Source organism: Coptis chinensis, chromosome 7, assembly GCF_015680905.1.
Source record: "Coptis chinensis isolate HL-2020 chromosome 7, ASM1568090v1, whole genome shotgun sequence".
Lineage (NCBI taxonomy): Eukaryota > Viridiplantae > Streptophyta > Magnoliopsida > Ranunculales > Ranunculaceae > Coptis > Coptis chinensis.
The window spans coordinates 96,696,088-96,719,263 of record NC_141462.1 but is presented as its reverse complement, the minus strand read 5'-3'; the positions used below and the strand labels follow the sequence as shown (position 1 = coordinate 96,719,263).

Here is a 23,176-nt window from a genome sequence, read left to right as displayed (position 1 = left end):
ATTTCTCTCTCTCTCTCGGTCTCCAATCTAAGGAGCATCATTGAAACAAGGTATTATTGCTTCCATTGGGCCATTCATTAGAGAAACAACCAAATTTATTTAAGTTTTTTCTTAAAAATTGATTCTTGATTGATTGGGTGTTAAATAATAGTTACTTCGTGAAAAAATTGTTAAATACTTTTATTTTATTCCGTTTAGAATATGATTGTTTTGGATTACGGGTTCTACGCCTGACCATGTCAACAGTTAACTGAATCACATGTTTACAACCTTAAAAAATCAACTATGTTGGACTTCTGATCGACTCTAGTTTCACTTTTGTCAATGCATTTTTACCTTATGTATTCCAATGACTTTGATTTTATTTTTCCACGTCTACCATTTCTATATCAACTTCTTCAACTATTTACGATATCATGTTTCTGAATCTTTTTATGTGCATGTTATCATGTTACTGATAACTTAGGCCCTTGTAGCTAACACAAAGTGCACGGACCTCAAAGAGAGTTTCTTTCCTCCTTTCTTCATTCAACACTCACACAGCACAAACAGAGTTTCAGGTGAGTTTCTAACTGTTGATATGATGATATCCCCATTAATTGAGATAGGTTCTCTAATCTCTACAAATTAATTACTATGGCTTTCTTATTATGATTAGATTATGTTTTTTCAATAGACTGCTTTTTCGAATAATCACATGCATATAAATATATGTTGTTCAACGAATAATGATCATATAAAAGCAGTTGTAATATTCACGTACACACGATTGATGCCAGAAACATAGATTGATCTTTCATGTTCACATAATTTGGATCCTTGCACAGGACCTAGTCTAAGATTGCCCTCTATACCCCTGAATGTGAGCAAGCTCATCTTCATTCAGGATTTGGGTTAGATCCCTTTAGTACAAGGTGGTGCAATCGCTTAGTTGGTATGCGCCTGTTAAACAAGAAGTCCCAAGTATTTTACATTAGACTTAAAGTCATTTGGAGGAAGATTGGGTATGCTCCGGTTTGAAACTCGTTATTGTGTTTGCTTTGTTTGGGGAATGAAATTTTTGGGGCTGTCCCAAGTACTGAATCTGATGTTCGTCTTGAGACGTTAGGAAAGTGTCTTTCTTTGTTTGGTTATTCTTTTGAGGATTTATATTGAGTTATGGATCATGAATGATTTCAATGTAGAGGAATCATGGACCAGTGCTTTTGCTATTAAGTTTCGAATTCTATGATTTGATTCTTGTTACGAGAATAGTACTAGTTATCTAACTAATATGGCATTTTGCACTCTGTCTATGTAGTTGCTAGGATCTAGGCTCAGCCCCCTAGAGGCGGCCAGGCTTGCTCCTAAGGGTACCTAGTGTGACCTAGTCTCGCACCAGCAACTAACTAGCACTGCGCCTGTTAAAGCATCTGTATATATATGTTAGTATTTAGTATATGAAGCAGTTTTGTTACATATGCTATTATAGCGAATGTTGCTTGCGTGCTTGTTCAAATTTCTTTTTGAATGAGGGTTTTCTTCTTTTATCTTGCTAATAAGAACGTTTAGCTCAGGTATATATTGGTGGTGGATTTCCATGTGTCTTTGTGTTTGTTCATTCCACACTTGGAGGGCTGTTTGCTGATTTTGGGCATACAAAGAGCTAGTTTCAGCTTTAATAAAAGGGCGATTATTAATTAAAATTCTGGAATAATCTAGAGCATCATTGAAACAACCAACAAGGTATTACTATTATAAATTCTGCTTTCACTGGGTCATTAGAGAAACAACACATTTAAGGGCTTTCTTAAAAATTGATCTTTGATCCTTAAATTCTGGGGTTTTAGAGAAACAACATTTCATTTTGTTACTTTGATCCTTGATTTGTTTTAAATCATTTTGTTACTGCCGACCTTGTTAAATAGTTACTTACTAAAAATGTTGTTAAGTACTTCACTATCTAATTGTTCTACTTTCTTCAGTTTATTCTATTGAGAATATAATTGTTGTGCATAATAACTCCTCAACTGTGTGTGATTGAATGAACCCGCATCAAAACTTCAGTACAGTGGACTATATTCATCTGTTGTACTTTTGTCCAGACCTTAGTTCCAGTCTTACCGAAGATACTTTTGGATTACGGGTTTTACATTTTCTCTTTTGAAAACTGTGAATGGGCATGACCATGCCAACTGTTAACTGAATTACATGTTTATAACCTTAAACTCAACAATGTTGGACTTCTGATCGAGTCTGGTTTTAGTTTTGTCAATGCTACCTTTTGTATTCCAATGACTTTGAGTTGGGGGCGCACTTGATTTAATTTTTCTACATCTGCATTTCTATATCATCTCTTTTAACCATTTACAATATGATGTTTGTGAATCTTTTTATGTGCATCCTGTCATGTTAGTGATAACTGAGGCCTTTGTTGTTGACACAAAGTTGTTGAATGGGGACCCAATGAATTTCCTAATTTTCGCGCACAGCCGGTTTTAACTTGTGCTTAGTTTTCCATTTCATTTGTGGTTGAAGTTGATTAGCATGGTCATTTTGGTTTCCAGAGTGTTAAGGTACAATATAAAGTGTTGAGTAATTACTTTGCTTTGTTGGTTTGTTGGTGAAGGATTTCATCCGTGAGCGGTAGTGAATTCTTGTTTGTGACTTTGAAAATGGGGGCAAATGTCACTTGACCCCTCCCCCCCTTCTCTCAGACACCTAAGGGACCCTTTGATGCCGTTGAGATTATTGCATTTGGTGAAAGTTTGGTGTTGGAAGCTTATGGGAATTTTGTCTTACTGACTTGATTTCAAACCAGAGTAATATGCTTTAGTTGTGTTATACTTTTTTAACTAGTTCTGCACAAAATTAAAAAGTCTAATCTCTCTTTTGTTTTTCAATTGATTAGGTAAGCTTGAGAGTCACGGAGAAGATGTTTGGAAGTTCAATTATGTTAATGATACTTCTTATTTTCCATCATTTATGTCAAATGCTATCAATGAAGAAGGTATGTCTTGATCTTTAGTTATTTTGGAGTTCTGGAACATTTTAGTTTTTGATTATGCTGTTGTGATGTTGATTTATACAATTTTTGTTTGTTTAACAGCTAATGCTTTGTTTAGCTTAAAACAAGTGTTATGGGATCCTGATGATGTCCTTCGAAGTTGGGATGAATTTGACCGACATCCGTGTACATGGTTTCACGTTAAATGCAACAATGATTGAAAATTATTAGAGTGTAAGTACATTTTTTTTTGATTGGCAAGCGAGGTTGTTTTTAGAGGTCCTCTACCCCTTTTCATTAAAATAGAAGTTTAGTTACATTCTCAAGTACTTTTTTCCTATCACATCCTCATAGACAATTTTTTTTCATATCCTCTGAAAAGGAACTAGGAATTATCTCTGTGTATCTAACAGAAGGGATGGAAGCTGCTAGTGAGTCCACAAGTCGGTTAGATTCTTTGTATATGTGTTGGATAGAAAAGAACTCCATTTGAGCTATCATCCGATGAATCCTTGCTATTACATGCTTAGCCTGCCATGGATGCTGCTTAGATTTGAGACATGACATATTTTGAAAAACATTAGTAGATGTAATTTTGGAAATTTTTGGGCATTAAGACCCCTAGGATTTGAGACATGACACAACATTAGTAGAGTTGGGTTGGGCATTAAGACCCCTAATAGTGTGTGTCAATGCAAGTTGTAATCCCATTTCAACTCCTTGTGGTTCAATAAGTGCTATAGAACTAATAGAAGTGAAATCAGACTTCCCCTTAGCTGCATAAATCACCTCGCCTCGGTCATTCCATAGAGCTGCTACCCATCCTCCTTGGTTTCCTTGAAGTATGCCATCAGTATTTAGTGCGTAGTACCCATGTTTGGGTTTGGCCTAGGTGCAATATGGATCCTTCTTCTCTTCTATCTGGATGTGAATGTTCCACCTTTGCATTTGTTGCTCTCTCTCGGGCCCCTCTTGCATTTTGTAGTTGACTGAGTGAAGCTTGGTCCGAACATCTTGAACATTCAAGTCAGCCAACTGTTGTGCAGTACAATTCTTGTTATTGAAAATTCTTTCGTTTCTCTCCGTCCACACTCAACATATGAAACCATTGAAGTTCAATCGAATTGCATCTTTCTGAACTCCTTTCCCTGATCCATGGTCGATTACCCATTTCAATTCTTCCAACCAGGAAACTGACCGAGTCTTATGATATCCAGCCCATGTAAGTAACGTGTCCCAAACTGCTTGAAAATAAGAGCATCGAAAGAACAAGTGTTCTTTAGTTTCAGAGTGCTGTCCACATAGAACACACATGTCGTCAGTCCCCACATTCCATTGCATAAGTTTCGGTCTTGTTTTCAGTCCATCCATTAGCGCCATCCAACAAATAAAAAGAGTTCCACGGAATTCGATTTGGAAATCACACAATCTTGGACCAGTTTACAGGCGTTTTTGTTTCTCTGATACTGTGGTATTTATCTTTCAAACTGAAATCACCTTTCAGGGATACTGACCATCTGACTTCATCTTTGCCTTCTCATATAGGAATCTCCTCTTCCATATCAGCAATAATGTCAGGTAATTGAAGCTTTATATAACCTGGTATGTCCCATTTCCCATCCACAATTAAGTTAGACAGTTTTGCTCGGTAATGTTGCATCTCGAGTTGTAGGGAAAACATTGAGGAAAGTACTCTAATAGAATGCCCGAAGGGTGCCATGGGTCCTTCCACATGAGAGTTTTTTCCCCATTCCCAATCTGGTGTCTTAACTATAAACGAGGCAAACTTTCTATCCTTAAGAATATTTCTCCAACTCCACACACTTCGCACCAATAAGCTCGATATCATAAATCACTCCACCATTACTGTCTTTCAAACAAGTAATTTTTTTATTCATGACCCTCCTAGCTTGAACAGATTTGAAGAACTCAGTGTTGCTATCCCCCAAGCTAACCACTTGATCTCTGAACTTTTGTCTTTGAACAGATTCCACTGCCTTTGCTGCATTTACATGGGCGCTGATGGCTATTCTCTCTTTTTGAATCAATTTCTGATTCCATGGGTCTCCCTGCAAGCTAGTCTGAACTAAATCAATCTCCTTCCTAGTTTGCTCCACTCTAGTATCAACATTGCCGATCTTGAGTTTATTCCATTCTATCAGTCCCATCTTGACCTGCTTCAACTTCCTAATCAAGTAATCAGTACAAACATTGGGTTCCCCACAATCGGTTCCTGCCAAGCTTTTGTCACTACATCCATAAATCCTTCCTCAGTAACCCAGAAATTGAAGAATCTAAAGGGTTTCTTCCTTTCATTTTTCTGTTTTGTCAAATAAACTACCATAGATGAATGATCCGAGGTAGCATTAGGACTCAAGAAATCAGCTTCAAACTCGATGCAATCATTAGCCCATTCAGCATTACCCAAGACCCTATCCAGCTTACACCAAGTTCTATTCGCTCGCTTGTTATTCCAAGTTAAAAAATTTCCACTACACTTGATATCCACCAAGCCAGAGAAAGTAACACAATGGAGAAATTCCATGAAATCTTGCGGCCTTGTATCTTCTCCCCCTATTTTTTCTTGAGAATTTAGGATAGAGTTAAAGTCCCCCATTAACAACCAAGGGCAGTTTATTCTACATGACCAGTCCATAATAGAAGTCCATAGTTCTCTTCTACCCACAACATCCTTACAACCATATACAATGGAAAGGATAATTTTCTTACCATTAAGCAGTCACACCTCCATAGTAATGATTTGCAACTCCTTCTTGAGAATCTGTACGTTGCACATCTGAGGCCAGCACACCCAAATCTTGCCTAGATCACTGCAGTCATAATTATGTTCCTATTGCCATCCCGGACAAGTCTTATTCAACACCTGGACCATACTTGCTTCACTCTAGTCTCCACTAACCCCATAATACATAGTTTATTCTTCCTAAATAAGTCTTTGACATCAACCTGCTTGAACTTCTTATTAAACCCCCCTCATGTTCCAGCAGCCCATATTAATCATTTATTCTTGGTCATTGGATTAAGGTGACCGTACTTGGTAACCACCATAGGACTCTTGCTCTTCGACACACTAGAACTTCCTTTGACTATGCTTTGAGGACTTCTAGTCTTTCTTACAGTAGAACTAACTTGCATTTTGGTTCCAGTGTTTGTTTTCTTCACTCCCGAATCCCGATACAGTACCACCTTGAATATCTTCTTTTTGCTTCTCTTTGGCCTGTTCAGTTCTAGTTATGACCTCCTCCTGGGTTTGTTCTACCTGCTGCAATTCAGTAACTCTCCCTTCCACCCCCAAGGTAGGACTAGTTTCATTTCTGGCCTTGCAAGTGTGCTTTTTAGTAGGAATCTCCCATTCCCCTTCCTTGACAACAACATGTATTTCAGCAATCTCTGCAGACCCTTGGTTAGCCGGAACCTCTAGCTCATCTGACTGAGTGTCTTTCCTCACCCATACGGCCTTCTTCTTCCTTTCTAAGATCTGTTCTTTCTTCATTTCCATCATTTTCGAGCATTTGGTCTCATTGTGACCAAATACATGACAAGTACTACATTTGGGGGTGGTTTCCAGTTATATTCAAAGGTGATCACAACCTCTTTTTTCCCATCAAACACAACTGCAACCTCTTCAGGGTGCTTGCAATTTGTGCCCACCTCAATACACACTCGAGCATAGGGAGTCCTCCTTTTAGTTTCGGTTAATCTATCAGTGAATGTAGGATTCCAATGGCACTACCAACCTGGCTAAATCCTTCCTTATCTTATAATTCCATTGTGTAGTTTTTCATGATCACCCAAATAGGTAAGGTTTTAAGTTCTTGCGTTTCTGATTCTACAAAAATCTTCCAAGGCTTTATGACAAACAGTTGGCTCGCAATAAAGAGAGACCCTTTTCCAGCACCGTTCTTCTATCATCATCATTCTTGAATTCAAAGCTAAACATATTTGAACCATATGTATTCATAGTAAATGAATTATTTAACCCCCATGTTCGAGTACAGATCTCCTTGACATCAGAAAAACCTAGCTTTCTGCCCACAAAGCTACCCACAACAAGATTCGCGTACTTCTTTTGCACAGACACGAATTGTGACGATTTCACATGCACTACAGGATTCCCATTGACTAAAGTTGGTGGGATATATCTTAAATTCTTCTTACCCACTGACTTGCGCCAAGAACATCAGCCCATGAGCTTTTCTTCTCGTTTTCCACCTCCCTGTTCTCTTTCTCCAGTTCAACACTTAAACTAGATAGAGCTAAAGATGCCTCCTTGTTGTTGGGTAATTCGGTATCCTTGTGAACCTCTTGATTTCCATCTGGTATGGTATCTTCTTCAGCCTCTTGATTCTCCTCCTCTTCATGTTGTTTTTTGCTCGGTAAGGTGGAAATATATTAAAGAAAAAACAAAAGAATGGTTTTGAGATTTGGCCGTGGCAAATTTTCAGTTACAAGCTCATACCTTCCATAGATATCACTACCTAGGAGGTGCATTACCATAGTCTACTAAATTGCTATATGGGCATTCCCATTTGAGTAACCAATTAGGCTTGCCTACAAAACTAGAGATTCGTTAACTTGAAGAGAGGCACCAACTTTGGCAAGTGTGTCTACAGAGATATTAGCTTCTCTCCATATGTGAGTGAATCTAATAGAAGTATGCATCTCTTTCATCTTGATTTTAATTCCCATGGTATAGCTCCTGCTTTGAAAGATGCAGCAGTTGAGAGAGAGTCTGATTCTGATTTGATGGTGCCGACTAGCAAAGTTGGTAAAACCTTTGGGTGATGATACTAGAGGTCTGGGGCTCGAACCACGCTAGCATCAAAGAGTTACTGAACTCATTTAAAACAGGTTTACCAATAAGTGCAGGTGCCGACTAGCAAAGTCGGTAAAACCTTTGGGTGATGATACCAGAGGTCTGGGGCTCGAACCTCGCTAACATCAAAGAGTTACTTATCTCATTTAAAACAGGCTTACCCAAAGGTTATAAAGGCCTCTACTAGTAGCCATTTCAATCCCTTCCACCACTGCATGTGCTTTAGCTCAATCAATAGTACCATTAGTCAGTCTCTTGCAGAAGGTGAAGATGAAGTCTCCCTCTGAATCTCTGCAACATATGCCAATTCTCGAGGGTCCTGGACATCCCAAAACAGCCCCCATCAATGTTTAGCTTCATAATGTTTGGTTCTGGAGGAATTCAGAAACAAGTTTTCAGTTGAGGAGCTTGTTTGGGTCTTGGTGTTATTGCCCAGTTCTTCAGAACTTGTGTTTCCCAGTTGTTGCTCCCATTACAGGCCTTACTGCGGTGGATGGCACATGAAATTTTAGCTGTAACAAACTTCTTGCAGTCTATAAGATTAGGTACTTTGCTCTCAAAATGTACCTTATTCCTCATGTTCCATAGGTTTACCATTGCTGCAACCGCACCTGAATTCCAGATTTGTTTCAATCATCAGGCCCCAAGACTTGGAAAAGAGACTTGTTTCCTTGAAACCTAGAGTAGGTTGCTGAATAAGAAAGCTTGAAGCTAGCCATGATCACAGTTGTGTAGACCATCTACACTCCCATAAAATGTGTTTCAGAGTTTCTTCAGCTGACTTGCACAACCTACAGGCAGAAACGAGGCGTATTCCTGCCTTTTGGATTCTATCGTCAGTTGTGGCACCCCATGAAATACCTTCCACCCTGTAGTTGCAGTTCTCGGGTGGATAAAGTGATTCCAGATATTCTTATACCAGCTCAGTTTTGATCTAGTTTTCCTGATGCTTTCGAAGGCAGATTTAGTGGTATAGTTGCCTTTAACATCTGGGTACTATATCCTGTATTCATCGTCTTGAGAATTGCAAATAATTGGATCTCAAGGGTTGACACCTAGATTATCCAATATCCCTCCTCTTCATGTTGCACCAGTAGATCTTTATGAATCTTAAGCATTCTTTTCCTCATGAATTTTTCAAGTGAACCCTGTCCATACTTCTCAAATGCTTTTGTAATCAGCTCCCCATCATCGTCATCAGTATCATCTCGGATTGGTGTTCCTGGGTTTGTAGTATCGTTTTTTTTTTTGTTTTTCCTTATTTTCCTAATAGTTTCCAGTTTTGCCCCTAAAGAGTATATCGCCCTTTAGTTGCCACCATTCATGTAACCTTCAAAAAACCTTTTAAGTGTAAGTACATTATACAAATAAATTGTGCAATGTACCATACTAATTAATAAATGAAATTGTGTAATGTCTAATGGTTAGCAGTTAGGATCTATGATTGACCTGGTTAAATGTGATAAACTAATGTTGACTTGTTTATCTATCTTTTTCAGTGATTTGGCAAATGCTTCACTATCAGGTTCCTTGATCCCCCAACTCGGTCAGCTAGAAAGCTTGATGTTTTTGTGAGTATCAGTTTACTTGTTTATTTGAATATAAAATTTTGTTCAGTAAAAATCAACCCCGATAAGTTGACCATTTCTATCTCCTGTTTTTGAAATACAATATAATTCTGGAATGTGGTTACAGTCAAGTTTGATTGACCCTGAATAAACAAATAAGATTTTGAAAAGGGGTTGGGGGAAGGGGGGGGATGTTGGGGTGGGGGAAGGCTGGAACTTGGATTTTAGGAGGGGTTTGTTTGAGAGAAAAGTGCAGAAGGCTGCAACTTTCACTGAGCTCTTGAGTAGGCTATATACTACTGAAATTAAAGGCTGGTGGAGATGGGAGGAAAGAGCCACAAGTTTCTGCTCTGGATCTATTAATGAAATACTTGAAAAGAAGTGAGTGGCAGAGCTTCATATTGGCAGATCTGATTTTCCTTTCAAGCGGGTTGGAACTCCAAAGTACAGTCGATAGTGTACTTCTTTATCTGGCCATTGGCTTGGGGAGGAATGCAACAACCTGTCACAGGTGGGGTGTCTGATTTGGAAGGTGTTATTCCATTCTATTTGTCGGTGGATTTGGTTGGATAGGAATTTCATAATTTTTTAAGGAGCCTCTCAAGCGGATTGTGCCCACCTTGATAGCCTGGATGTGCCATGTATGTGACCCATGATTCCTTTACGATATAATCTAAGTTACGTTGACACGGATACGTGTGTCCGTATCCGACACTGATACAAAGTGTCTGACACGGCGAAATATAAAAAACGGGGTATATCACACACAATATGTATCCATTTCCGACACGGACTAGTAGATACGTATCCGACATGGATTATTTTTGAAATATGGTTTGTCCATGTAACATAGGATATAATTGTTGGTGCACTTCCCTATAGCGTAGACTTCTAGAGAAACTGTTGTCAACAAATTCCTCGTCCTCGAGTATTGGCTATCCAAAAGGAATTCCTTTGCTTCAAGATTTGTACTTGTGAATTTCTTATTAAGTTACTGTTGAATTGCCAATTTCTCCATAAGCTCGAACTTATGTGAAGGGTCAATTCTATTAATATGAGAGGAGGCTCGGGGAGAAATAGGCGCTCAATAATGCATCATATATTCCAACAGTTACCATATAACTATATATGGAGCAATGGAATATGGAGTTCCCTTTTTTTCTAGCGTCTTAGTTCGTAACCATTGGATAAAAGATTACATGATAATAGAGGAAATACGGAGAAGGAAGAGATGAGGAAACAGGAGTGAACATAATTTCATCTCTTGTCACCTTGTGCTTCTAATGGTTTTTTACCGTTGAGATATGTCGTCCCACCTGGGGCAATTTAAATTTTTGCATCATGTGATGACATCGTAATGACATCACCATGGTGGCCCATTCTAGAAAGAGTCAATTATATTTCCCTTCCTATTAAGTTATTCAATAAAACAAATTTAGTCATCCATTATGTTTTTGGAAGTCCCTTTTATTTAGTCATTCCTTCTTGTCTTGGGATTTTATGTCATTTGCCAGTTAGTAGATGGTTTCCTGTTTTGATTTGTATTTTGGTAAACCTTAGAATGTTATGGAGAAGGCATTTCGCATGGCAAACAACTTAGGGGGTGTTTGGCTCGGCATTGTTTATTAGTAAAATGTGTTTGTCGGATATAGGATTTTTATTGTATTTTCCAGGTTTTGTGTTTGGTTGGTGCTTCCTGACAAATTAGTTTTAATGAAATACTTGAAAAGAACTGAGTGGCATAGCTTCATATTGGCAGATCTGATTTTCCTTTCAAGCGGGTCGATAGTGTACTTCTTTATTTTGCCATTTGGCGTGGGGAAGAACTATGACAACTGATAACTTGAGAGAACGGGAGACATTATGGCTAATAGGTGTCTATCATGTTTCTATGAGGAGGGAACTACTTAGCACTTGTTCCTAGACTGTCCAATTGCTAAGATTGGCATTACCTCCTATCGTTTTTTAGGTGCAGGTGGATATGGAAGGTTTATTGCTGAATGCTTGTCTTAGATGGAAATGTAACAACCTGTCACAGGTGGGGTGTCTGATTTGGAAGGTATTATTCCATGCTATTTGTCAGTGGATTTGGTTGGATAGGAATATCAGAATTTTTTAAGAAGCCTCTCGAGCGGATTGTGGGCAGTAGTAAATTTGTAGTATGAAATTGGACGCTGTATACTATGAAGAATCTGAAATTTGACATTTTCATGTTTCCTCGGGTGGGATAGTCTTAAGTGGCAGTTGGTGTAACTTATTCTTGGGTCGTGGTTGTGTAATCGACTCTATCATTCATCTCTAATAAAATTATTGTTTTAATAGCCAAAAAAAACAGAAGAGAAGTTCTTATCCCCCTCGGATCTACAACTGTGCACGCTTGGTAGGTGGTTACAAATTTAATTGAACTTTTATTGTGACAGGGACTTAAGCAGAAACAAAATTAGTGGACAGATTCCTAGTGAGCTAGGGAGATTAACGAACTTGGTTAGTTTGGAACTCTTCTCAAACAATTTTACTGGCCAAATTCCCATGTCTTTGACCAATCTTCCATCACTGCAATTTTTGTAAGTACAAATTCTATATTTAATTTTGTTACTTAGTGAATACTATTTCATAAACAAGTTGGCTAACATATTGCAAATCACATGCAGGGACTTGTCGCATAACCTACTATCAGGTCCAATTCCTGATAATGGTTCTTTTTCGCGATTCACCAATATCAGGTTTATTTCTATTCCAATTGATCTCTTTTTGCTATCTGGCTTTTGCAGTTTTTCCAATAACCCGAATCTTTGTGGCCATATTATTGGAAGACCTTGCTCAGGAAGTTTTCCATATTCTCCTCCTCCTCCATTTTCACATCCAGGTAATCTATTAGTCTATCTTTGTGGTATTTTATTGTTGATGGACTGGACCACTGTTATGTTATCACCAAGAATCTGCAACTCCTCAATACTCAGTTCCTTAGCTAGCTTCATATCCAGTTCAGCTGCCGGAAATTCTGCCTGCTCTGCACTAGTCACTCGAAACTGTGTATAAGCTACAACTTTAATATCTCCATTCTCATTTCTACTATCTTCCCATAGGTTGTTCCACCTACATCTTATTAAAGAATTCCATATAAATAGGCCATCAGATATAAGTATAAGTTGTCCCATGAGATAAATAACTTCATTCTTCTTGAGAGAAGCTTAGTGATGCAGTTATAATGCACAGTGCATTAGTGCAACAAGCAATGGGTCTGTAATCACTTAAAGATGAAGGGCTGCAATTTTTTGGAACCAAAGAGATACAAGTAGTGTTTATCTCTTTGAGCATAGCTCCCGATCGAAAGAAATTTTGGATTGCCTTTACAAAATCATCACCTACAATCCTCCATGCTGCCTTGAAGAATAAAGCGGTAAAGCCATCACTTCCTGGGGCTTTGTCACTGTCAATGCACGATAATTCTTCAATAACTTCATCTCTAGTCACTGACGCTATCACTTTCTGCTGCATATCTTAGTTCAGTCTTTGAATAGGCTGGACATGCTCAAACATAGAGAAGTCCATATCAACCAGAGCATTCGGGTTATATAAATTCTCATAGAACTCCACACACTTCACACCATTAAGCTCTATATCATCAATCACTCCACCATTACCGTCTTTCAAACAAGTAATTTTTTTATTCATGACCCTCCTAGCTTGAACAGATTTGAAGAAGAACTCAGTGTTGCTAACTTGCTATCCCCCAAGCTAACCACTTGATCTCTGGATTTTTGTCTTTGAACAGATTCCACTGCCTTTGCTGCATTTACATGGGCGCTGATGGCTATTCTCTCTTTTTGAATCAATTCCTGATTCAATGGGTCTCCCTGCAAGCTAGTCTGAACTAAATCAATCTCCTCCTCAGTTTGCTCCACTCTAGTATCAACATTGCCAATCTTGAGTTTATACCATTCTATTAGTCCCATCGTGACCTGCTTCAACTTCCTAATCAAGTAATCAGTACAAACATTGGGTTCCCCACAATCGGTTCCTGCCAAGCTTTTGTCACTACATCCATAAATCCTTCCTTAGTAACCCAGAAATTGAAGAATCTAAAGGGTTTCTTCCTTTCATTTTTCTGTTTTGTCGAATAAACTACCATAGATGAATGATCCGAGGTAGCATTAGGATTCAAGAAATCTCCTTATACTTTCCAAAGATGTAAATCTGCCATCTCTGACATAAACAGTTATATTTCATTTACTGGAAGTCATTTACTTACTTGTCAGTTGCGTTAATTCTTTAGCCTTCGCATTTGAAAAGTGTGAAAAGGCTGGAGAAGTTTATGGTTGAGTAGCAGGATAATTTTTTTTGTGTATTGTTGCGTTCTCTGGAATTCAATTCAAGTTGTTTACTGATGGAACTGATGAATGGATGGCTTTACTATCATTTTAAATTTTAAACAATGAGCTTTTGCTTTTAAGTCTCAGGTCGTAGTGCTTCTAGCACCAGAGCATTCATTGGGGGAGTAGCTACTGGTCCAGTGTTGCTCGTTGTTGCTCTTGCATTTGGGATTACATGGTGGTTTCGAAGGAAACCACAAGAACAGTTCTTTGATGTTGAAGGTTTGTAAATTATTGAAAAATACTAAATGGTACATTTTATGGATGTGTTGTTTACCTTTTTGCATTTCTCCACTGAAGAGGATCCAAAAGTTACTTTGGGCCAGCTGAAAAGATATTCTCTGAAAGAACTACGAGCTGCAACTGATGGTTTTAGCAAGAAGAATGTTAGAGGCACGGGTGGGTTCGGGAACGTGTATGAGGGACATCTTAGAGATGGTACTTTAGTTGCAATAAAGCAACGAAAAGATTATACATTGGGTGGAGAGCAACAATTTCTAGCTGAATTAGAGATGGTTAGTGTGGCTGTGCATCATAACCTGCTACCTGTGTATGGATTTTGTATGATCGAGAGTGAAAGGTTTCTTGTTATCCTTATATGGCCAACGGCTGTGTGGCATCTTGTTTAAGAGGTATTCCACTTTTTTTGTCTCCTTTCCCATTTCCTGTCTTCTTTTTATGTTGGACTTCACTAGCTCTTTTGTGGCTTGCAAACTTGTTCTTTTTTACTGACTTTAATTACAAGTTTCTTAGTCAGGGTCAAAAGCACCAAGTTTGCATCACTTAAATCTGAATTCAATACTTAGGGGGTCCTCCACTTCATTAAGTAGTGTAGGCCTTCCTACATAATAATTTTACACGTTGGCTTGTGACCTAGTTAATGAGTCTAAAGCTAGCAACTAAAGTGGCCTCACGTACTTCATCAGGACATCCTGAACACTAACATGTCATGTCTAACAATTCTTTGATTTTGGTTACCAGCATTTGCTAACTTCGAACATTGATATTTCTTGTAGCACTTCCATCATCCAAATCATTTCTTGATTGGCCAACTCGTAAGCGGATTGCATTGGGATCTGCAAGGGGACTTGCTTATTTGCACGACCATTGTGTTTCAAAAAATCTTCACCGTGACGTGAAAGCTGCGAATATTTTGTTGGATGGGGATTTCGAAGTAGTGATTGGAGACTTTGGCTTAATTAAAGAGGTGGACCACAATGAAGTGCCTCCAAAAACGGGTTTACGAGGCACTGGTAGTCACATGGCACCAGAGTATGTCTCTACTGGAGAATTTTCAGAGAAGGCTGATGTATATTCTTATGGGATTACGCTGTTGGAGATTATCACAGGAAAGTCTGCATCTTCTTTTGATTGGCGTCCAACAAAACCCGATAAGGTGACGGGTGACTGGGTATGCATTTTCCTTATTGTATTTTCACTTATGGAAAGCATCCATCACATTTTGTCATCTTGACAGTTATAGACATTTTACTGCTTTTATGTTTGAATTCTTTAGACTATAAATCTATTTTCAGCACCAGATTTTCGAGTTGTTCTACACTCTTTGCTAACATATTTTAGGGTTCAACGCTAATAACTGATATTGGCTTTTGCGCATACACTTGCATATTTCAGCTGTCCTTCCATTTCAAAGCTCTTAGAATTGCAGGAAAGTATTTTATTTAATGATGATGGCAGGAAAGAGGCGCTTGTGTTGCTGGTGTGGAATCTTTGCGAGCTCATATATATTTTATGAAGCAGCGACTGAAACTCATCTATTTCCTTGGATCATTTACTCTGAACTTTGATCTCCTTAGGAATGCATTACCTTACTCAATGCACTGCTGTTTTACTCTGAATGTTAATTGTGATTTAGCAAACTCCTCCAGCAAAATCTCAAGTGTCTTATATGCACACATGGGGAGCGCTAGTTAAGGCCAATTAGGAAACCTCGTAGAGCTCCATAGACAGAGGGTCCAGGGCTGTGTAGCCTGTCACTTTCTAGCCTATTTACTCCTTAGGTCTCAGACAATTTAAATAAAACAACCATTTTAATCTTTAATAGAAATACATCTACTTAAGTCAAATTGGATTAATTTGTATTTGGAAAAATGGAAAGTGTAGAAATAAAGCTGTAATCTCCCATTATTGTCTAAATGATTATTTTCGTATATAAGATAGTCACTGGTCTCTGCAGAACTGCTCAACTGCTTAACGAAGCAAAGGGCTTAGATTGGGTCTGAGAAGAAGATGGCCACGCCACAAGGTCGAACCAGCTACGGAGGCACAACAACCAATTCCAAATGCGAGTTGTGTACGACTGCGCAGGGTACCTAGTTCTAGGGCCGGCATAGATAGGGATCTTGCTGCGCACCACGACATTTTTGCCTGAAACAACACTTTGAACATCATTACTCAAACATACTGGGTCGCTTGTTTAGCCCGGAAAACATGTCAAAATTTTGTTTTAGAAAGTTTTCGGTGTTTGTATTATTCCAGGCGCTTGGTTCAGTAGTTTATGTTGGAAATATTTCTAAAATGTATTAAATTGTGGAGATAATTTTGCAATCTAAAACTAGGGACAAAACTTTCCATTTTATTATCTGTCTTCTTCCTCTCTATTGATCTCCATCTCGCGAAATTTAAACTGCATCCCTCTTGAGATTCCACTTTCTCCCCTCTCTAAACCAAATTGATAAAGAACTCTAAAACTTTCAAAAAATAATCAACCAAGCATATAGAAATCTGAACAAAATTTTATTTTGTACAACTTTCCAAAGCAAAACTTTCTAAAACAATAATTTCTACATTTGCTCTGTTTTGCATTTTACCAAGCGGACACTAATCCACAAAACAATAACAATAATTATTAATCTAACAATAGCCTACACATGCATTAAGAAAAATAAATGCAATGGACATACTTATAATGCGAAATACTAGCTTCAAATTTGAGGAACAATCTGATGAATGGAAGGGAAGTATGTCTGATGAAATGGTAGGAAGTATATCGGGTTGTGGGCTTAAGTAGTCGGTTTTGGAGTTTACCTCAAGTAAAAATTTTTTTGCCCTATAACCATTATATCTTGCCCACCTCAACAACACTATTTACTTTCTTTTTTTATTTTTTTGGATGGACATCAAATGTTATTATATTTTTTGATTGAAATTTTATTTTGTTATTAGAGCATTGTTAGTTATATTTTTCTGAGTTAAATGTTGGAATAGACATATTGACAACACACTTGCAATGTATAATTTGTTAACCATTTAGTATAACTTGCCAATGCAATTAAACGATGCCCTTTACAAAGCACATTAAAAGACGCAACAAAGTTTAGCTTCTCATTAAATTATTGTTATCATTTAGATTAAAAAACATATAACATATAAAGTTATGTTACGACTTATGCGGTGCATGAATGTGCATTCCCACAATAAAATAACATTGAAGTAATTATTGTTTTGGGTGTCAATATAAATTTTAATACAAAATAGGGTACCATGTAATGCATCGTAGGATATTTGTGTTATATGTCCAACACTCTAGCTAACTATTTTGGCCAACAATTTGATGACATGTCACCATTATAACATTTGCTGATTTGGAATTGAAGACACGTATGCAAGACACAATATTCCCCACAATAAAATTGAAATGCCGTATTTTTTTTCCCAACAATTAAGGTGAAAGGTTAAAATCGACAATTCGAAACTTCCAACAAGCTAATTAAATCCCCCAATTCATATTTATTTGATACATGAAAAAAAAAATCTAATATGTCCGATTTATCTGAACTCTATTAGATTTTTTCAAAATCAATTACTTTATTAATTCTGAAATACAGGCTACATTTCCAGGTTGACTCGTCAGAGAAAGTGGTGGTGTTTTGAGTATAAATGATAATAACTGTTCTATTATCCAAAAATATGTGGAGCAAATTAGTTAATGATAAGGTAATTTTTTTTGTTCTTAGCATTTTAAAGTTAATTTACTATTATGAGGGCCAATTCTAATGAATTTACCGTCTTTGTTTCAGATTGGAGCTTTTCGAGATGATGTGCGGAGCGAACGGGGGGAGGTACGCGGACAAAAATGTGTTTGGTTGGTTTCTATCTGTCTGTCCTCATCTTATCTCTTCTCTTCATTCCTCTTCACGCACTCTCAATCTCCACTCCTCCCTCTCCCTCTTTCTATAGGATATGAGTGTTCCTAGAAATTATGATATAACGCGCTATTTAGAGATTGGTCTCATGTCATGCCGTAGTATAGGCGGAAGTAATGTAACAAAAAAGAACAAGGTATGTTTTTGTTTTTTTTTTTTTATTGTATCATAATCAACACATGCTTGTCTCTCTTAGATAAACTTTAAATCAAGACATTTATTAGTTGAAGTTTAAACTTTCAAATGTTATTATATTTTTCAATTGAAATTTTATTTTGTTATCAGAGCATTGTTAGTTATATTATTTTGAGTTAAATGTTGGAATAGACATATTAACAACTAATGCACTTGCAATATATAATTTGTTAACCATTTAGTATAACTTGCAATGCAATTAGACGTGTAAAGGGCATCGCGATGAAATCATGGGTTGTTTCTAACGTGTTAAGAGTATTGTGACGAAGTCATGGATTGTTTTTAGTAAAAACATGTTAAAAAAACGCAACAAAGTTTAGCTTGCCATCAAATTATTGTTATCATCTAGATTAAAAAACATATAACATACAAAGTTATGTTACGACTAGTGCGGTGCATGAATGTGCATTCCCACAATGAAATAACATTAAAGTAATTATTGTTTTGGGTGCCAATATAAATTTTAATGCAAAATAGGGTACCATGTATTGCATCGTAGGGTATTTGTGCTATGTGTCCAACACTTTAGTAACTTTTTTTTTTTGTTTTTTTAAAAAAGGCAAACAATGTTTTTGAGAGGTCTCTTACCTCTATAACTCTAGTAACTTTGCAATTGGTAACGTTGTAAAAGTTATTTGTTGTTTTATTAAGTGATTTAAGACTTTAAATTATTGTTATTGTCACATTTTCAAAAAATCAATTACTTTCTTAATTCTGAAATGCATGCTACATTTCCAGTTTGCCTCCACTATACCATTTGGGATATTTTGTAACTATTGGGATTTTCCATTAGTAACACATATACATCCGTTAGTTAATTTATAACATTTAATATCCGTTAGTAATACAGGTATCCGTTAGAAAATATTGTGTAACGTTTTTTGTATATTTTGTGACATTTTATATATACGTTACAGAGTTGGTAAAATAAGGGAAGAATTACATTGTTAAAAAAATAATAATAAAAATAAAAATAAAAAATCACACTAAAACGAAATAACGAAAACTTAAGCAGAAAATAACAAAAACTTGAGCGGGAATTTTTTTCTACTTATCTAAACCGGATCATATAAAACTGGAATTGAATGGTTTTTAAACAAAAGAACCAGACTATAATTGGAACCAAATGTTATCGTAATTTTAACATAAAAAATATATAAAAACTCAAAACGTTCATTTATATATTACACATTCTATTATTTTTAGTAATCCTCTATTTTATATGGCCTCAAGTGACTGGACGTTGACCACTCCATGCCCATTGACTCTCATTGACTCAAGCCCGTTACATATTTTACCTCAGAGTCAATAAAGGTTAAGTTAGCTTCATCTCGTATGGTCTTATATATATATATATATATGGTAAATAGTCATATATATTTAAATTTCCCCACTAAGGTTGAATTGAAATTACTTTTCCTCCATTAACTTAATCTTTGTTGGTTGTTTCTCGTTCGACTTTTAAGGATAGAGGGCAGTAATATGGGTCCTAATTTCCTATAAAAAAATATGAGTCCCAATGGTTTCAGACATTTTACACCCCCCCCTACATCTCGCATAGAAAGAAAACCTAAAGAAAAAAAACAAATTTATCACTCTACAGTCTACACCCTATATGGAAATGTAAAAGCCCAAAAACAAATCTGCCTAGTGTAATATTCATCTTTTCCAAACTACTCCAAATGAATTGGCATACAATCTAATTTCTATTCCTCAAAATCACTTTGCATAAATAGGGTAAAAGAGAAGTCCTCGTGTTGCACCATTATTTTATGTTAGCCACCATAAAAAAAAAAATCCACTAAAAAGCAAAACGAAAATAAAATAAAATTGTCCATTATAGATTATAGTTGAATGAAGACGCCAAATACATGGAAAACATATGGAATTGAAGGATAATTGCTTCGTCTTAATTTAAATAAGAAAGATGCACTAATTACTCCAATCGATAGACTTGAGAAGGAGAAAATTTAAAAAATAAAAGTTTTTAGTATATTAAACAATCCGTAAGGAGTAGATTTGAGATCCCTGAATGCAGCTGGATATAAAGGACCTGCAAAATTGATAAATGTAGGATTAGAAACTATCTTCTTGACATTTGGTAGCTAGCTCGTCAAATATGCATTCAAATATTCAAGTACATGCGTCATCGTGAACTGGTACCACAATGAAACATCTACAAGTCTTGAATTGATCAGCAGAAAGACCTATGTAGTGCAATTTAACACAAAGAATTGAAACCAAAAACCAAAACTTTATGTACGATAGTCATCTTCTTTTCCCTCTATATAAGTTTATATTCCACTCATTGGAACAATCTTTGACAGTGCACATGTTTGTATCTTTTCATTCCACACACTATAAACTTATATATAAGCACCATGGAAAGCATTATTCTTGCACTGACAACTTCAAGCTCAAAAGTTTTATTGCTATTGTTAAAGTTGTAAAGATGTTAGCGATTGACACCATGTTCCTTAGAAAAGTCTAAAAGGATAAAAACTTATTCCATCGGTAGTATGTTATCTCGATCAGTGTTTGTTGTGAAAGTGCTATGTGGCCGCGTCCTTGCATTAGTCATACTTTTTTACTTCACAAATCTATGCAGTCACTGTCTGCAATGCAGAAATATTTAAGGTTGTAGTGCAATAACCTGCGTAGGGAAGTTAAGTTGCCAATTGAAGTTTCTGTAAGTTGTTTGGTGTTATCATTGTCGTGCTTTTCTATGCAAAACACAGTTTCAAATACAGTTTGTGTGGTGTCCAAACTTTGCATGGTGCTGCTTAGTTTGAAGATGAGAAGATAAAGAGGAAATTTTAAAGAGTGAGAAGATAGAGAGGAAGAGAGGAAAACAGAGAGGGCTAAAAAAAAATTTGCGTCTTTAGGGGTGTTTTTTGGTGGTCAAAAGCCCCACTTTGTCTAAAAAGAATTGGAACGAATTGTACTAGAATGTTGAAACTTTGTCCATGCATTGATGTTACTCCAATTCTATATGCCATGAAGAACTTCATTTAAGCCTTTTGCGTTATCAAATATATACGTTATGCCTTCAATTCTGCTACGTACCACCAATGAACTGAGATATTATAAATTTTACTGTACGCATTGAATTGAGCAATGGCATTGCTAATCACATGTGTAGATCATAAAGGATCCAAGTGCCTTATGAAATCCTGAATCGTTTTTTCTTTTTCAGATAAACAAACATTTTAAAGGGGACCTAAGCAAGCTTGTGGATCCTGAGCTTGGAAACAAGTATTTGGATTCTGAGGTAAAGCAATTGGTCAATATAGCTTCGCTCTGCACACAAGTTTCTCCAGAGAAGAGACCCAAGATGTCAGAGGTGGTGAGAATGTTGGAGGATAGGCAGGTAATTACTTGTTCCCCATTGTACATGTTAAGTGAAAATGGATTATATGTGGTTATGGTTATATCGTGAGAGATCATAATAGGTACATTGTTGCTGTAGGTACTGACTGTAGATGGGATACAGATGCCGAGGAAGCTGTCTCCGGGTGCAAGTAGTTCCACAACCCCACCAGACTTCTAGAAGCACCGAACTGCATTCTTTTTGATGGCATAGGTAAAGTATTTGCATAAGTGAATAGTGTGTTAAAATGTGTATTTTCTGGTCCATTTTTATTTTTAAGATATATCACAAGGACACTATAGAAAAATCTTTTGCTCATGGATACAAAGACTGGTTCTACTGCCAGATGAGGCTGAGAGTAATTAATGTGGAATCCACTTTTACTAAATGTTTGCAAGTCTTACTGAAGAATAAAACTATGCAAATAGATAATACATATGTCTATGCTGTTGCTATTCTGGACTACACTTGGTGGCGTAGAAATGATTGTAATGGTAATTAGTGAGGCATGAGAGTGGATGCTTAGCAGGGCTATACAAAGCAGGAAAGATATCAACTGACCAGATCCTGACCTTAGTTACTGAAACAACAGAGAATGTACACACTGAAAATGCCTCCTCCTCGATTGATGGGAACTTTGAAGGCAGCTTTGATAAACGTATAAATGTGGTTTCTTTGCTGCTGTTGTCAGGGATGGAGATGAGAAGTGATGGCTGCAGAGACACAAGGAGAAAGTGCATCAACAGCAAAATAGGCAAAGCTACAGGCAGCAGAAATGGCTAGCAAATGCAGGTCTTCAGTAAGTTTTAAGAAGGATAATTGTTTACAGCGATTTTTGATAAAAATTGCTTTTAAGAGTTTGTCATGTGTATGTAAAATGCCGCTCGGAGTTGGTTTAAATTGGTGTACGTGAACGAGTTCTGATTCACTATTATTTTTCCTAGATAAATAGTTATGATTTAGTAAGGATAACTAAGGATATCAGTGTCTGACAATCATGTAATCACTTCTGACAATCTGTTAATTTAAATTCACAGATTGGGGGGTCACTTGCAAGCCTGCAGTAGTTCCTATAATCAAAGAAGTCAAGTGGATCCTGCCAGAAGACGAGGAGATAAAAGCCAACACCGACGGCTCCTCTATTGGCAACCCAGGTAATGGAGGTGCGGGTGTTCTCTTTAGGGATAAAGAAAATCAGATACTAGGTGTTCTTGCACAAGGGCTTGGAGTAGTAACAAACTTTGAAGCAGAATATTGGGCAATCATCTTGGCAGTAGAACATGCCGTGCATAGGGGATGGCTGAAGTTATGGATAGAATGTGATTCATTGGCTGTGGCTCAAAGCCTTAAGGGAGAGAACACGCCATGGAAGATCAGAGCAAGATGGAAAATAGCCACTTCGAAACTTAGCTCCTGGCGAATAACCCATACCTTTCGCGAAGCTAACTTTGGAGCTGACGCTGCAGCAAGGCATGCTTCAACTCTTGATAATAGACAAGCTGTTTGGAGTGACATTCGACCAGGTTTTGTCCCAAGAGTGGAGTGCCCCTTTCGATCCTATTTTAGATTCTGTTAAGTCAGATGAAATGTAATCTTATTATCTCTCTGTAACACATTCTTTTATTCGTAATACTACTCCTTACTTGCGTGCAAAAAAAAATTTAAATTTACAATTTTCAAA

At 37.0% G+C, this 23,176-nt stretch overlaps 1 pseudogene across 1 annotated transcript; it reads left to right on the top strand.

The window, feature by feature from the left end:
- The first annotated feature begins 1,681 nt into the window (after positions 1-1,681).
- LOC147490340 (somatic embryogenesis receptor kinase 1-like) lies at positions 1,682-22,482 on the top strand (annotated as a pseudogene). The gene is made up of 14 exons (XR_015200995.1): positions 1,682-1,725; positions 2,609-2,801; positions 2,891-2,989; positions 3,089-3,220; positions 9,323-9,394; positions 11,812-11,955; positions 12,043-12,114; positions 12,205-12,257; positions 13,852-13,986; positions 14,065-14,396; positions 14,781-15,175; positions 21,322-21,495; positions 21,595-21,708; positions 22,187-22,482. The product of XR_015200995.1 is annotated as a somatic embryogenesis receptor kinase 1-like (transcript).
- Positions 22,483-23,176: the final 694 nt, after the last annotated feature.